Here is a 14,030-nt window from a genome sequence, read left to right as displayed (position 1 = left end):
TTGTCTAAAGGAAATACCAGTCTACCTAGCTCTCATCCCTCCAACTTCTCTTCCTTAATTATTACTATAATATATCCCAAATATTATACATGTGTATATATACACATGTGCATATGTATGTGTATATGTAATATATGTTGTGCATATGTATATATATCTATCTATCTCTCTCTCTATATATATATATAGATAGATATAGATATAGATATATTCCTATATATTCCATTTTTTTATTTTGTTTCCTTGATATTAAAAATGTTACCTAAAATTCCTGGCTTTTAAATGTAATATGTATTCATTCAAGCTGAAACTGTGGTAAAATTTCTTTAGCAGAGCTGAAATAAATTTTTGATTCCTTTGCAATATCAGCTTTCTTTTATTTCATTAATGTATAAAATATAATTAACTTTAAGCCATATATATTTCACATATTTAATGTTTTGATATGTCAGATGTGTACCAAGAAATGGGCCTTTTATTCGAGTTCTGTTATGCTATGAAATAATTCTAGCAGTAATTGAGAACTTCTTTGTTACCTGATATACTAAGATGGTGCAGACTAAGCTTTTGTATTTTGTTTTTTTTTTTTTAGGTAAAAACTGAGACAGTACCCTTGCATTAGATCAAGATGTTTCAGATAGGAATAGCCTTTCTCCAGGTCATTACTGCAGAATGACAGAACTATTCTTTTTGTGATTCACTAATTTATCATGAAATATCTTCCCAGACATTAGTTCCAGTTTAAGATGTAGAATATAAAATTTAAAGTTTCCATAATTTACTTCGAGCTTAGATCATTTTTATTTCTACATAGGTTATTCTTCTAAGGTTTCGTTTTAGTTATAATTCAAATATCTCAAATTATAAATTTTCATGGCTTATAACATGCACAACTATCTAAAAATAAATACACTGATATTAATACAGTATTTTTCTCACTATAAATATTTTATGATAGTACCATTTTTTAAAGTCACTGGGAATAACATGCATCGATGTGCATCTGATGAATTTATGCAACTCTTTTGAGTTGCTTCATTTTATGGTTGATCAAATTATTTGGATGTTTTATAAAAAGTATTTATACATCTATAAGTAAGTATCCTGAGACTCATTCTGTTTAACACACTGCATTAAAAAATAAAATTATATATATATATATATATATATATATATATATATATATATCTTAATTGTATCATTATAGTTAACCTTGTAACTTAATCACTTACTCCTTCATGCATTACATATTAAAACTGGCATTTTATTTTTCCAATTTTCTCAAATAAAATTCTACATACAAATTTATATTAGTCAATGATTCACAATACTGTTAGAACTGAAATGTTAGTATTTTCAATTATTAAAACTAACAGAAGCCAGGAGTGGTAGCGCATGCCTTTAATCCCAGCACTTGGGAGGCAGAGGCAGGCAGATTTCTGAGTTTAAGGCCAGCTTGGTCTACAGAGTGAGTTCCTCGACAGCCCTAAACTTTAACAGATAAATTTAATATCTCAGAGATAGCAAGAGTAAGGAAAAGTCATTCTTTTGCATTTTGCTTACAGAAGGCCTTGTGGGCTGATAATTTTACAAATACTAACAAAGATGTTTCTATCATCACAAATATGTATCTATAATTTTTTAAAATTTGTGTGTGTGTGTGTGTGTGTGTGTGTGTTGTGAGATATGAGGAAGCTTCATACTTATGGTAATATTTCTCTTTAGGATTACAGTCACCAGGAGATATGTTTCTACATATAGAACAAGTTCTCAGAAGATGCTGAGGGACGGTTTTGTCCACATCACTCAAGAAAAGTGACTAACAGTAGAGTCACATTTTGGAATCTGTAGTATAACTTCCAAAGAGTTCTTTATTTCCTTTGGACTTAAGAATGCACACTTGTGAAAGCTGAGTATATGTGAGTCTCAATAGGAGGATACTTACTAGGATACAGATAGCACCCAAGTATCTATATCGCAATTATTGTTAATATAATTAAAATTATATATACATGCATCTTCTTTTAAAGAAGGTGCTATAGTTACACACAATCAAATTTGCATTTATTTTCTGAAAGTACCAACTGTGTATATTTTATATGTAACTAACCTTTCTATTTTGAAATGGTACTAATATCTTATTTAAGGCATGAAGACTATAAACAAGAAGATTTTGTTTAAGACATTGAAACCAGTTTGAAAGTCTCATTAAGTAGTGATTTTGAATTGCTCTGTGCATAGCTAATTACCACAGAACATGTTTTAAATCCTTTCCATTTTTCTTTTCTTCTAAATTTAGAAAACGGAAAAGATGTTGATGGTTGAGGTAGTGTGTGATTTGCTCCAATCAGAGGATTTTTGTCAGGTGTTTATACTCTTCCCTGCCCATGAAAGTTTCCATGTCTGAAATGCTCCAAAATAAACTAAGTGGAGATTATAATTGTCTCATTGCCTTAAATACACATCTGGGGATATTAAGTGTGTTTATTTTTACCAGAGAAACTTTTCAGATTTACAATTCCTTTAGAAACTCCTTATATGGCTAGTGATACATTGATCTATTGTACATTGAGAATTTAGAGGTAAAACCTAAATATCTTCTCACTTCTAACTCACACTTTAAAGTAAGGTGTTGTCATTTAACTTTGTTATTTTGTGTAAAAAATTCAACTGCATGAAAGTAGCATTACTGCATTTAACAGGACTAAAGAATAATATGAATCAAAATAAAAATACATTAGCAAAGTGCACAATCAAGTTTACTTTAATGTGCACACATTCATGTCATTGTAAGCCATGGTTCTGTCCCTTTTTTCACTGACTGGTTTTTGAAATTTCAGAAAACAAATGAGGTCTAAGGAAACGGAGACATACTTAAAGTCAATAAATGTTTGGCTGAGTATTTGCAGGTAGGCTAAAGACTTGAATGCTGGACAAGATTCATGTACAAAACTATATGGTTATATTACAGAAATTATTTACCTATTCTACAATACTTTTAAATTGTATGAGTCACTTTCCCTTCCTATCATGGATCATTTAGATTTTCATCTAACTCATATTGTTTTATGTGGCCTAAGAAATATTAATGAATTTATGAATTAGAAGGGAGGGAAATGCCTCAAGTCTTAAAGAAAATCATCACAAAAAGGATTCATTGAAATTGAAATAAGGAGAAAATGCATGAGCTAAGTATCTCATTCCCTTCCAATTTCTGCTCTTCCTTTGCCCTTCTGGCAATTAAGCTCCTTTTCATTCAGCTCTTAGGATATTGAATTCTAAATATTGAAGAAACCACATTTCATTGAAAATGCAACACTTTTCATTTTGGAATAAAAGATTTAGCTCTTAAGAGATGAGATTCTGATCTGAATTTTCCATTTATCAGTATTATATTTATTATCTGGCAGCTCTACATATAAATGAGGAAGGTAGGTTATTTTCTAAATTCAAGATATTTAGCCATCTCTTGAAAAATATTCAGTTTTTCCCACATTTAGAGATTTGAGTTCTGAATTGATGAGCTTGTTTAAAGACTGAAAAGGCATTGGGTATTAGTATGCCACTCCATATTTTCAAATTATTTCAATTTTTGTAGATATTATTTTCTGGTGATGTGACTGCTGTCAATGTAAACGCAGCTCTTATGTCAAAGAAAATAATAGATATCATTTTGTATACTAAAGCTAAATGATCCTGCCCTGTGTTCAGATTCCTCTAATGACATGGCTCATTCTAGGAATGATTACATTAACCTCTATAGTTATAGAATAAAGGAAAATCATAAATCAGTAGTTTACAACATATACTGGGAGGGGACATCATGTATTTATGCTACAGCAAGTGGGGAAGTCTCTGTGTAGAGTCCACATGCATTCCAATGGCATTTAATTCTTGGACTGGTGGAAACTTGCAGTCATCCTTAAGGAAAAGCTTTACTTGCTACTCAAAAGATGTCAGAGCAGTTACAGAGCTGAGGAAATGGCTATGAATGGGGAGAGCAGAGAGTCCATGATGATGGAGAATCTGATTCTGTAAGTTTCAATTCAGTGTAATCACATAATTCTAACTCATTAATAAGACTTGTAGAATCTTGAACCTAAGTGTGTATCACCTTCCTAGTACTTTAGACCAGTGTCTCAATTCTGCTTAAAAATAAGTTGATTGTTTCTCAGTGAAGAAACACAGAAACTCTGATAAATACATACTCCAATATACCAATGGGCTAGCAGTATATTTAAATGTGTTTTGGTTAAATGCTCTGAAATGTCACCACTTGTAAAGTAAGCCATTCCTTTTCTAGACTCGGGTTCTCCATACATAAAAGAGTCACTGATTAACACCTTTGCAAATGTCTCTTCCAGTTTTAAGTCTTATAATATATTTTAAAATAAATCTCAATATCCATGATGAAAAAGCATTAGGGGAAGGAACGATGACTATATATAATGGTATCACCAAAGCAAGAGACAACAGATTTAAAATCATGCCTTCACATTTATCCATGATCACACAAGATGTAATATATATATATATATATATATATATATATATATATATATATGAAACTCTCAAGAAATTTATGAAAATATGACAATATTTCATGCAATGAATAAAGCATATTTTATTACCATTTCCAAGTCTGCACAATACCAGAAAAATTGGGGAACTATATTAAACGTTCAGATGCCAAATCGGCATCTACAAGATTTATTGCACTAGAAACTTGGAATAGGCTCTAATACTTTTCTTATGGTAGAAGTTTGTCATTCTCTACTGATAACACCTGATTAATTCCTAGAATGAGAATTATGGGTGAATGGCAGTAATAAAAAGAAAACGATAAAAGCCACGGGTTACTTGAAGTTGACATCATATCTGACTTAATCTTTGTTCTTAGGCAAATGCCTAAAGATCCCAACTTAGAGAATTTTGAACTGATGACCTTAGGCAGAATGTCATGGTGGTATAAGGACAGAGACTTCTGGCTAAAGCCAACTGGTGACAAGAAAGATGCCAAAGGCTTTGTTCAAATAATCCTTTGGGTTTATGAAATTTCACTCTTAGTAATCACAGAGATCACAAACTAACTGGGGACTCCCAAAGGCATAGAAATCTTCTGTACTCTGCTTACTAGTGGCAAAATAAATGCAGGTACATAGCGATAATTCTGGGTAACATATTCAAAGTCAAAGAAGTTGTTTCTTGATGATCCAAAATAGTAATCCAGATAAGGATTTATCATAAGGACAAAAATGCAATGGAAAACAAATTAAGGACTGATTCACTAGTTTATATAGTGAAGACGCATTGGATCGTCTGTTTGTTGCTAATGTTGTTTTGTCAGTAAATATTTATTTATGTTATGTTTTTATTCATGAGTATTTCATATATGAATACAGTGAAGAAATGTCATACCTTCCATTTTAAACACGCAATCCTCCCATATCCATGGTAACATGCCCTCTCCTAACTTCATGTTGCTGCTGATGCTACATAGCCATCTGAATCCAGCTAGTGATCCACTAGATCATAAGAAACCTCTGTGCAGCAAGGTCACAGAAATAGAATGATTCTTCCTTCCCAGCTTCTATGCAAGGTCAATAGCTCTTCAGCAATGGGTGGAGACTGAGAATCATCTCTTCGTCTAAGCTGGGACTTGAATCCTTTATAGGTCTTGAATAGGTAAACACAGCTACTATAATTCTGTGGTGGTAAGAGATATCTCTTGTTCAGAAAGCTGGATTTTGTAGGACTTCTCTCTATGCTGTGGCTGTCACAACATTTTTAAAAATACCAGCACGTTAGAAAAATATTATATTTATGAAAATATATGTACGAAATGTTTCCATAGGATTCCTTCATATGAGCAAGAATTTGAAATTTTTATGTAGTCATTTGTGATTGGTGCAATAATTTTTTTTAAATTGAATTAACAGTAATGGCAGTACCCATGCTAAAATTATTGATGAACTTAATAATAAAAGCAAGGAAATATTAAAATTCCTACTACATAAGTACTAATACACAAAATCTTTCCATAGAGTTCAAAATCCCTAAGAATCTCAGTCATGAATATATAGTTTAACTTATAAAGTATAACCATGAAGTAACAAATACCCATTATCCTTACACGAATTAGTTTTTCAAATCAGGAATAGTAAAAGACACTTTATATTTTCCTTAAGCTGTCAATCATGCCAAAGCATTACACACATTGCTTCACCTATTGGTCATTTAATTTTACCTGTCAAAATGGAAAATATGTGGGAATTCACTTGAAAGTTCAAGCAAATTTAAATGAATTAAAGGTTCAAACAAGTAATTACTGTCATTGAATAAAAGGTTACTTAGGACTAAACCTGACCACTCCATCTATTTTATAGTCTCCAGTCAAAGTTGGGGAGTTGTACATCACTGCCATCCTTTTAGGAAAGCTGAGACAGGCATTAGTATGCTGACATTGAAACTAATTTTACAAGATATTTTGAATGTAACTTACTGTGAGACCTGAGGTCTAAAGATATTCTACTCCTTAATTCTAAGGACAAATCTCTGACAGATTAAGTGCCATGAATGTCTTATAGGCACTGTCATGAGTGCCTTCAAATGCCATTCAAGTTCTGCATAATGCTGACAAGAAACAAGGATCAATTATGGATAAACATAGATGAAGGTTGGCAAGGAAATTCTTTTTTTCCAAAGGGTTGCATTGTCAATTTGAATTCTATAAATTTTTTTTGAAAGTGTTCTGAGACTGAATTACTGATCGTCAAGGTCAATTACTAGCTCTAAATAAAGTCTTGGCAGGAAATTAATAAAATTATCAGCCTAATAAATATAAGAAAAATAAGTAAATTGTAGGATGTCTAAATAACGACGTGTAATGAAAAATAATAGTTTTCTCAGCAGGTACTATATGCGAGATGCATTTAGAATTTAAAATCTTCGAATTTAAGTGAGCAAAATAATTAGTGCAAAGAAAAAAACATTGGAATGTGAATTCAAAGGCAATCTTGTTGCTTTGGTGTTCCTTTACAGTTAAAAAGGACCTCTGAATGCATCCGAGGTATCTTCTGTATGTAGTTAACCAAATAACCTGCCTGAGATTTGTGTCAGATAACCTTAACTAAACTATGATACTCTATTCACATACACAAAACAAATGACCACAATATTAATTTGTTCGCTCTTTCAATTTTGACCTGATTGTTTAAGGTAGTTTTTATTGTTCAGGATTTTTACACTGGAACATCATGGACTGAGATGCATAGCCCTTAGGTGGATGCAGTTTCAGAGTCATAAACATTGTTCTGAACTTGATCACACTAAATAAAGAGCTCCCAGACAGAGAGGTAGACACATCTCAGGATGCAGCAATTCTGAAGACAAGTGTTACTTTCCATTTGATTGCATTGACCAAAAAAAGAAAAATGTCTCATGGCCAATTTGTACTCAGCACACTAGTCACAGGAATGGAGTGAATTTTGTGAAGATTCAAGAAAATGGTTTTATTAAATAGGTATTGTTATCCAATGTTAATTAGTATGTTTTCCATTATGTTGTCTAATAACACATGCATTAATAGCAGTAAGTTTGTATACCTAAACAAAGGCCTCCACCTCCATTTCAAACCTGTTCCTATGAAGTCTGCAGACCATGTTAAAGCATCACTGCCACTTCAACTACTCAGAGTGAAGCTTACATATCTTCTTCACCCTTATTTTGCCTACTTCTCTTTCTAATCCATCAGGGTATTCTATAGTATTTATCAAAATATCCGCTCTGTCTCTCTGTCTCTGTCTCTGAATCTCTCTCTCTCTCTCTCTCTCTCTCTCTCTCTCTCTCTCTCTCTCTCTCTCTCTCTCTCTCACTGTGACACACACACACACACACACACACACACACACACACACACACACAGACATGGACACGGACATACTCAGGAACATACCTTGGCCATTAATTCTATTAGAACCTACTAGAAGAAAGTAGAGTACACATTAACCGTTGTGCAAATCACATATTTCTATGCAGACAAACACAAAGAATTGTGATTGCAATCTATAAGATTTAATACAACACATACCTGAATCAAGGTGACTTTTAACCATCAAAAAATTAAAGCTCAATTACCAAGAATGTCAGTAAATATCACATGTACATAGTAACAAATCAGAAGTCAGCACTAAGCCATTGATCCAGAATTATTGCCTACCTATCACCCTGCTTCCCACCATGATGAATGATCATTCACTAACAAAATTGTAAGCATACTCCTAATTAATGGTTTCTTTTATAAGTTGTCTTGATTATAGTATCTCTTCACAGTGATAAAACAGAAACTAAGAACACCCACCTAGAAGCAGGGGGAGGGAGGATAGGATAGGGGGGTTCCAGGGGAGGTAAACAGGGAAAAGGGACAATATTTGAAATGTAAATAAAGAAAATATCCAAGAAGATCAGAAACAACTAAAACAAAAAGAATATCAAAAAGAAGATAAGGAGAGGTATATAATTTTGGACCATAAAGAACCTGAATAAAATTGCTATATATGTAGCATGAAAACCTAGAGAAAATTACTTTTGTTCTGGATAGCAGAATTGGAAAACTCGAGAACAAGGTAAAGCTCAGGTGCATGTTATGCATCTAAGCAGGCATTTGAAAGGGCTTTAAAACTTATTTCCGTGGAATTGTTTTTTAACAGCTTATCTAGATTGAATGAGAAGATGTTTAAACTTGGGGAACTTTTCTGAAGACAAGTGACTTTCTTGGCGTCCCACAAATATGGAGAGGATGTTCATATTGCTTATCTCAATAACACTGAGAATAGCATATTTCTCTGAATGAAGATGGCAGAGGAGTTTGTAATGTTTGTGAGAGTAAAGAAGATATAAAAATTTGTAAAATTATAGTTAAGTGAATGAAAGGTGGAAAACATAATTGCCACTTAGTACCATGGACTTATAGTTACAAACACATCCAACTTGACCAATATGTTATGGATTAACTTCTTTGTGTATCTACAATATTATGGATTTCTTTAATTAAAGTTAACAAAGTTCAGGGTGCATCATTGTGACTTATTCCTGCCACAGCAGACCTCCCATTTTACCAGTGAGTATATTTTAGGAGGAGACATTTTTATATTTTATATTTGCTTCCTTAATTTACTATGGTATTTTTGGAACATAGATCGTGCTGTTGGCAGAAAGTTGCTCTCTCTCATTTGGGGGCAGAATCTAGTTTTTTGTTGTTGTTGTTGTTTGTTTGTTTTTTATTTGTTACTGTTTAATTTTAGGGAGATAGCTGAAAGTTTAAATGATAAGATTTTCTTCACAGGGTTGTATGGATACCATCTTAAGATAGGGGGAAAGTCCAACAATTAGAAAATGAACTGTACCAGAACCTCTTCCCATGTCTTTACTTGCTGGTTTCAAATTCTCAAGATCCTCATGTCACTCAAATTATTCTCTTTTTTTACTGGGTACTTTATCTATTTACATTTCAAATGTTATTCCCCTTCCCAGTCTCCTCTCCACAAGGGCCCAAGCCACTTCCCCTCCCCCTGCCTCTATGAGGGAGCCACCCACCCACTCCTGCCTCAGAACCACAGCATTCCCCTACTCTGGGTCATCAAACCTCCACAAGACTAAGGGTCTCTGCTCCCAAATATACTTATTATAATTAAAAATTACACTTCTATACACATACTGTATTCCATATTATTTATTTTGGCTATACTATAATAGGGTTCACATTCCCTTTTTTACATGCTCAATAGTATCTTTTATTTCTTGTCTTTTTAGTAATATCTGCTGAAACAGAAGAGTGGTGATAGCATAGTCAAGTGTACAGAGTAACCGGATGGGTAGATTCTGATGTCATGTTGGAAGGTAATGTATTTGTAGTTCATTCACTGTATAGTTCAAAAGGACTTTGAATGCTATAACCACAAAAGCATGGTGGGTATGTTTGTTACTGTCATACAATACACACACACATATAAGTACACACACATGCAAAATGTTATATTTTGCTCACATGCACACATAAAATGTAAGATTTTGTTCCATAAGTAAGGAATATGCCTTAGAAAATGCTCAGAGGTTTAAATGTATGCTGAAAGCAAAAGAATGGGAGTTCAGATCTTCAGAACCAAAGTAAACGACAGATGTATATAACGGACAGTCTTAACTCCATGCTTACAAGGAAAGAATGATAGATTCCTGAGTAAAGCTGCATCAGTAAGCTCTGAATTTGATTAATAGCCCCTGCTTAAGTTAATAAGATAAAAAATAATCAAGAACAAGATGTCTAGTATAATCCTCTGACATACACCAATGCACATGGGCTATACACACATATATAAATGAACAAGCATGCCCAAATTATTTATTAATAGGACACAATACAAATATTTTGAAATGTAATGTGTTTTCTCTCCAAAACTCTTGGAAAGTTTAGCATCACCATACAACTGAATAGCACAGTAGGGAGAAAGTAAAATATATGAATACCTCAACAATCTGTCTCACTTAAACCTCGTTCTCTATATTGAGATTTAATTTTATTACACCCCAAATCTATGACATCGAGCTTGTCTAGGGATCAGTGTATAATAATTATCTCTATATGTACCCTGCTTTTCTTTTACCTTGGGCACCTTCAGTGATACCAATGATGAGCATCAAATCAAGTTGAGTTGAATTTTAAATGTCATGCTGATCTCAATTTAATGTAGTAATTAAAATGACTTATAGCTCAATCACTCCCACTTTAATTTGAGTCTCCTTCCATGTTCTCCTTTCACTGAGCACTTGATGTCACGTCTTTCTTTGCAGAGAAGGAAGACAATATTGAAAAGTTTCAAGCAGCATGCATTTCTTCATGACATTTACAATGTTAATAAAAATGTGAGGCCTGGATGCATAAGATACTTGAAACGACTGTCAAATTTCAGTATAATAATGAGGTTCTGAAATTCCCATTTTTGACATCGACAAGTTTAGATCAAATCATATCAGTTAAAGGGTTTTCAATGACAGGAGCATGCTCAACTGCAAAACTTCCCGAAGGCAGTAGAAAATGCATGACTGAAAGACAAAGAATGGTCTAAACTAGAGGTAAGAATGAATCGTTCACTTGCAGAGAAATGGGAGGGGTTTTAAAGAAAATGCAATGACATAATGAAATGAGTAGTATGAAGAACTTTGAGTCACACCATGTAGGAAAGCCTGGTGTTAAACAAATTTCTCCTGCAATGGAATAACTCACTTGAGAACTCTCACAAGCAGCCAAAACTCTCTGTTTTCACCACTGTTAGCTATAATGACTTCTCTGGTTAAGATGCTGGTTAGCATTTTTAAAATGGGTTTAAACATAGGTAATTAGAAGGACACAATATAGTATATACTTTCCTGGGACTTACTACATGTGTCATTCTGAGGTTTGACCAAGAAGCCCATACCAGCATGGATTCATTCACTACTGAAGAGAAAGCATCACATCTAGTTGGAGATTGCTTAATTATCCCTACCCTTGCTGCCCTGTCACACAAGTTAGTGCAGTTTCTATTGTAGTTTATAAGCATCATAGATGGGTAAGGCCATTGATACGTTTTCACTCCTAGAAGCCTACACATACCATCTTCTAGCTCTATGATAGCTAGCAGGCAGGATGTTTCCAATTCACTTTCAGCTGATTTTATATTTCATAACAAAGGTGGAAGGTGGATTATAGTGTAAGCAGTAGATTTCTGTCATCTAGGTCCAAGACAAAAAAAAAACAGCAACAATGGTAAGACTGATGCATTGAGGACTCTACTGATCTGCAACTTGTACACAGCTACCCTACACTTGGAACTGAGAATTTCTTTTGCAACACATAACATATAAGCATGATCTTATTTAGCAGTGCAGGGTCTCTCTCCTCTCTCTCTCTCTCTCTCTCTCTCTCTCTCTCTCTCTCAAATTTGGTTAGAAGACAGTAGGATAGGTTTCCTGGAAGTGCTTTTATACATCCTTCATTTTGGCTCACCCCTTTCCTTCCTTTGTTGTGCTCCCATGTATCCCTTTTCATAACAGATATATATATATATATATATATATATATATATATATATATATATANGCTCCCCCCTTTCCTTCCTTTGTTGTGCTCCCATGTATCCCTTTTCATAACAGATATATATATATATATATATATATATATATATATATATATATCAAAGTAGCAGATACATTTGAAAGCATTCTAATTACTGAACTGGTGATGTCATACAAGGTATGTTGATTTCATTCAACCCACTCCCATTCTTCCACTAATTCCCTCCATTCTATACTTTCTCTCCCAAATCTGTGCCATCTTTTCAGTAACCAGGAAATTTAGTGTTCTCTGTATATTCTTTCACATGGGGCTATGCACTGAAGCATGGTTGACAATTAGTATCCAACCCCATAAACCAAATTGACTGTCCTTCCTCTAGAATCATACCAGTACCCATTGTTTCCCACTTAAAGGTGGGTGATCCTTCAGTCATCACCATTCCACTGTTGAGTGGTGGGATCTTATTTGTATTGTGCAGGGAAAGACAGAAGTGTGTTTTCATGAGTTCAGTGATTCTTTCATGTCTAGAAAACACAGATTCAATCAAGTACTCTCTAGAACTCAGGATTTTTCAATAATTCTACCTGTCTTCTGAGGTTGAGTTAAGCCTTGTGCAAGTGTCATAGAGATGTCACTTTTGTTGTGGAAAAGTTCACTGTCAGTGATTGTCTTTACTTTGACCATTGTGAGTTGCTGTTAGTATTTTTAATTTTTTTTCTGCTTCATAATTGAAAAGCCATAGTTTTTGTCTTTGTTTTGTTTTGGAGTGTAGAATTAGAATTTGTATTATTTCATTTATTTACATTCCTGCCTTTGCCCCTTCTTCTCAGTCCCCCCTCCCACATTTCCTCATCCCATTCCTCCTTCCCCTTGCCTCTGAGAAGCTGCTCCTTTCTACCAGATCTCCCCTTTCCATGAGGCCTCAAGTCCTTCCAGGATTAAGTGCATCTTCTCCCACTACGGCCTGACCAGACAAACCTCTGCTATATTTGTGCCAGTGGCCCTGGACTGGCCCGTGAATGCTTCTGGTTGGTGGCTTAGACTCTGAGAGCTTCCTGGGGTCTAGGTAAGCTGAGAGTGTTCATCTTCCTATAGGATTTCTCTTCCCTTCATTTGTTCAATCTTTCCCATAGTTCAAGCACAGGAGTCCCCTATTTCAGTTCAATGATTGGATGTAAGTATCTGTTTCTGTCTCAGTCAACTGTTGGTAGAAACTCTCAGACAACAACCATGCCAGGCTACCATCTATAAGCACTGCTTTTACTTCAATCTCTTCCCCATTTTTGTCCCTGGCATTTTTTTTTTTTTGACAGGAACAGTTCTCAGTCAGAAATTTTGACTGTAAGTTAGTGAACCTGTCTCTCTGCTTGAGGCCCTGTCTATCTATCAGAGATAGGCCCTTCAGGTTCCCTCTAACCAATGTTGGACATTTTGGCTAAAGACACCCCCATTGAGACCTTAGAGTCCCTCATCTCCCAGATCTCTGGTACATTTTAAAGAGTCTCACCCACCTCCCAACCCCCAATGCTGCTTATTTCCACCCATTCTCTGGGCCACTATCTTGTCTGCCCACCATACCAAATCCTGTTCCCCTTTTCTTTTCTCTCATGAAAGTCCTTCACTTCCTGTGTCTCCAGTGATTGTTTCCCTCCCTGTTCTAATTGGAATTGACAGATCCTCTCTCCGGTCTTTCTACTTGTTATACTTCTTTTGGTCTATAGGTTGTATTACAGGTATTCTGTATTTTTTTTATAATATGCACTAATCAGGGTCTGAGTTATCATCACTCAGGATGATATTTTCTGATTCCATCCATTTGCTTGCAAAACTCATGATGTCCTCATTTTAATAGCTGAATAGTATTCCATTGTGAAAATGAACCACATTTTCTGTATCCATTCTTCAGTTTAAGGACATCTGG

The sequence above is a fragment of the Mus pahari genome, chromosome 12, assembly GCF_900095145.1.
Source record: "Mus pahari chromosome 12, PAHARI_EIJ_v1.1, whole genome shotgun sequence".
Lineage (NCBI taxonomy): Eukaryota > Metazoa > Chordata > Mammalia > Rodentia > Muridae > Mus > Mus pahari.
This window is presented reverse-complemented; position numbering follows the sequence as displayed.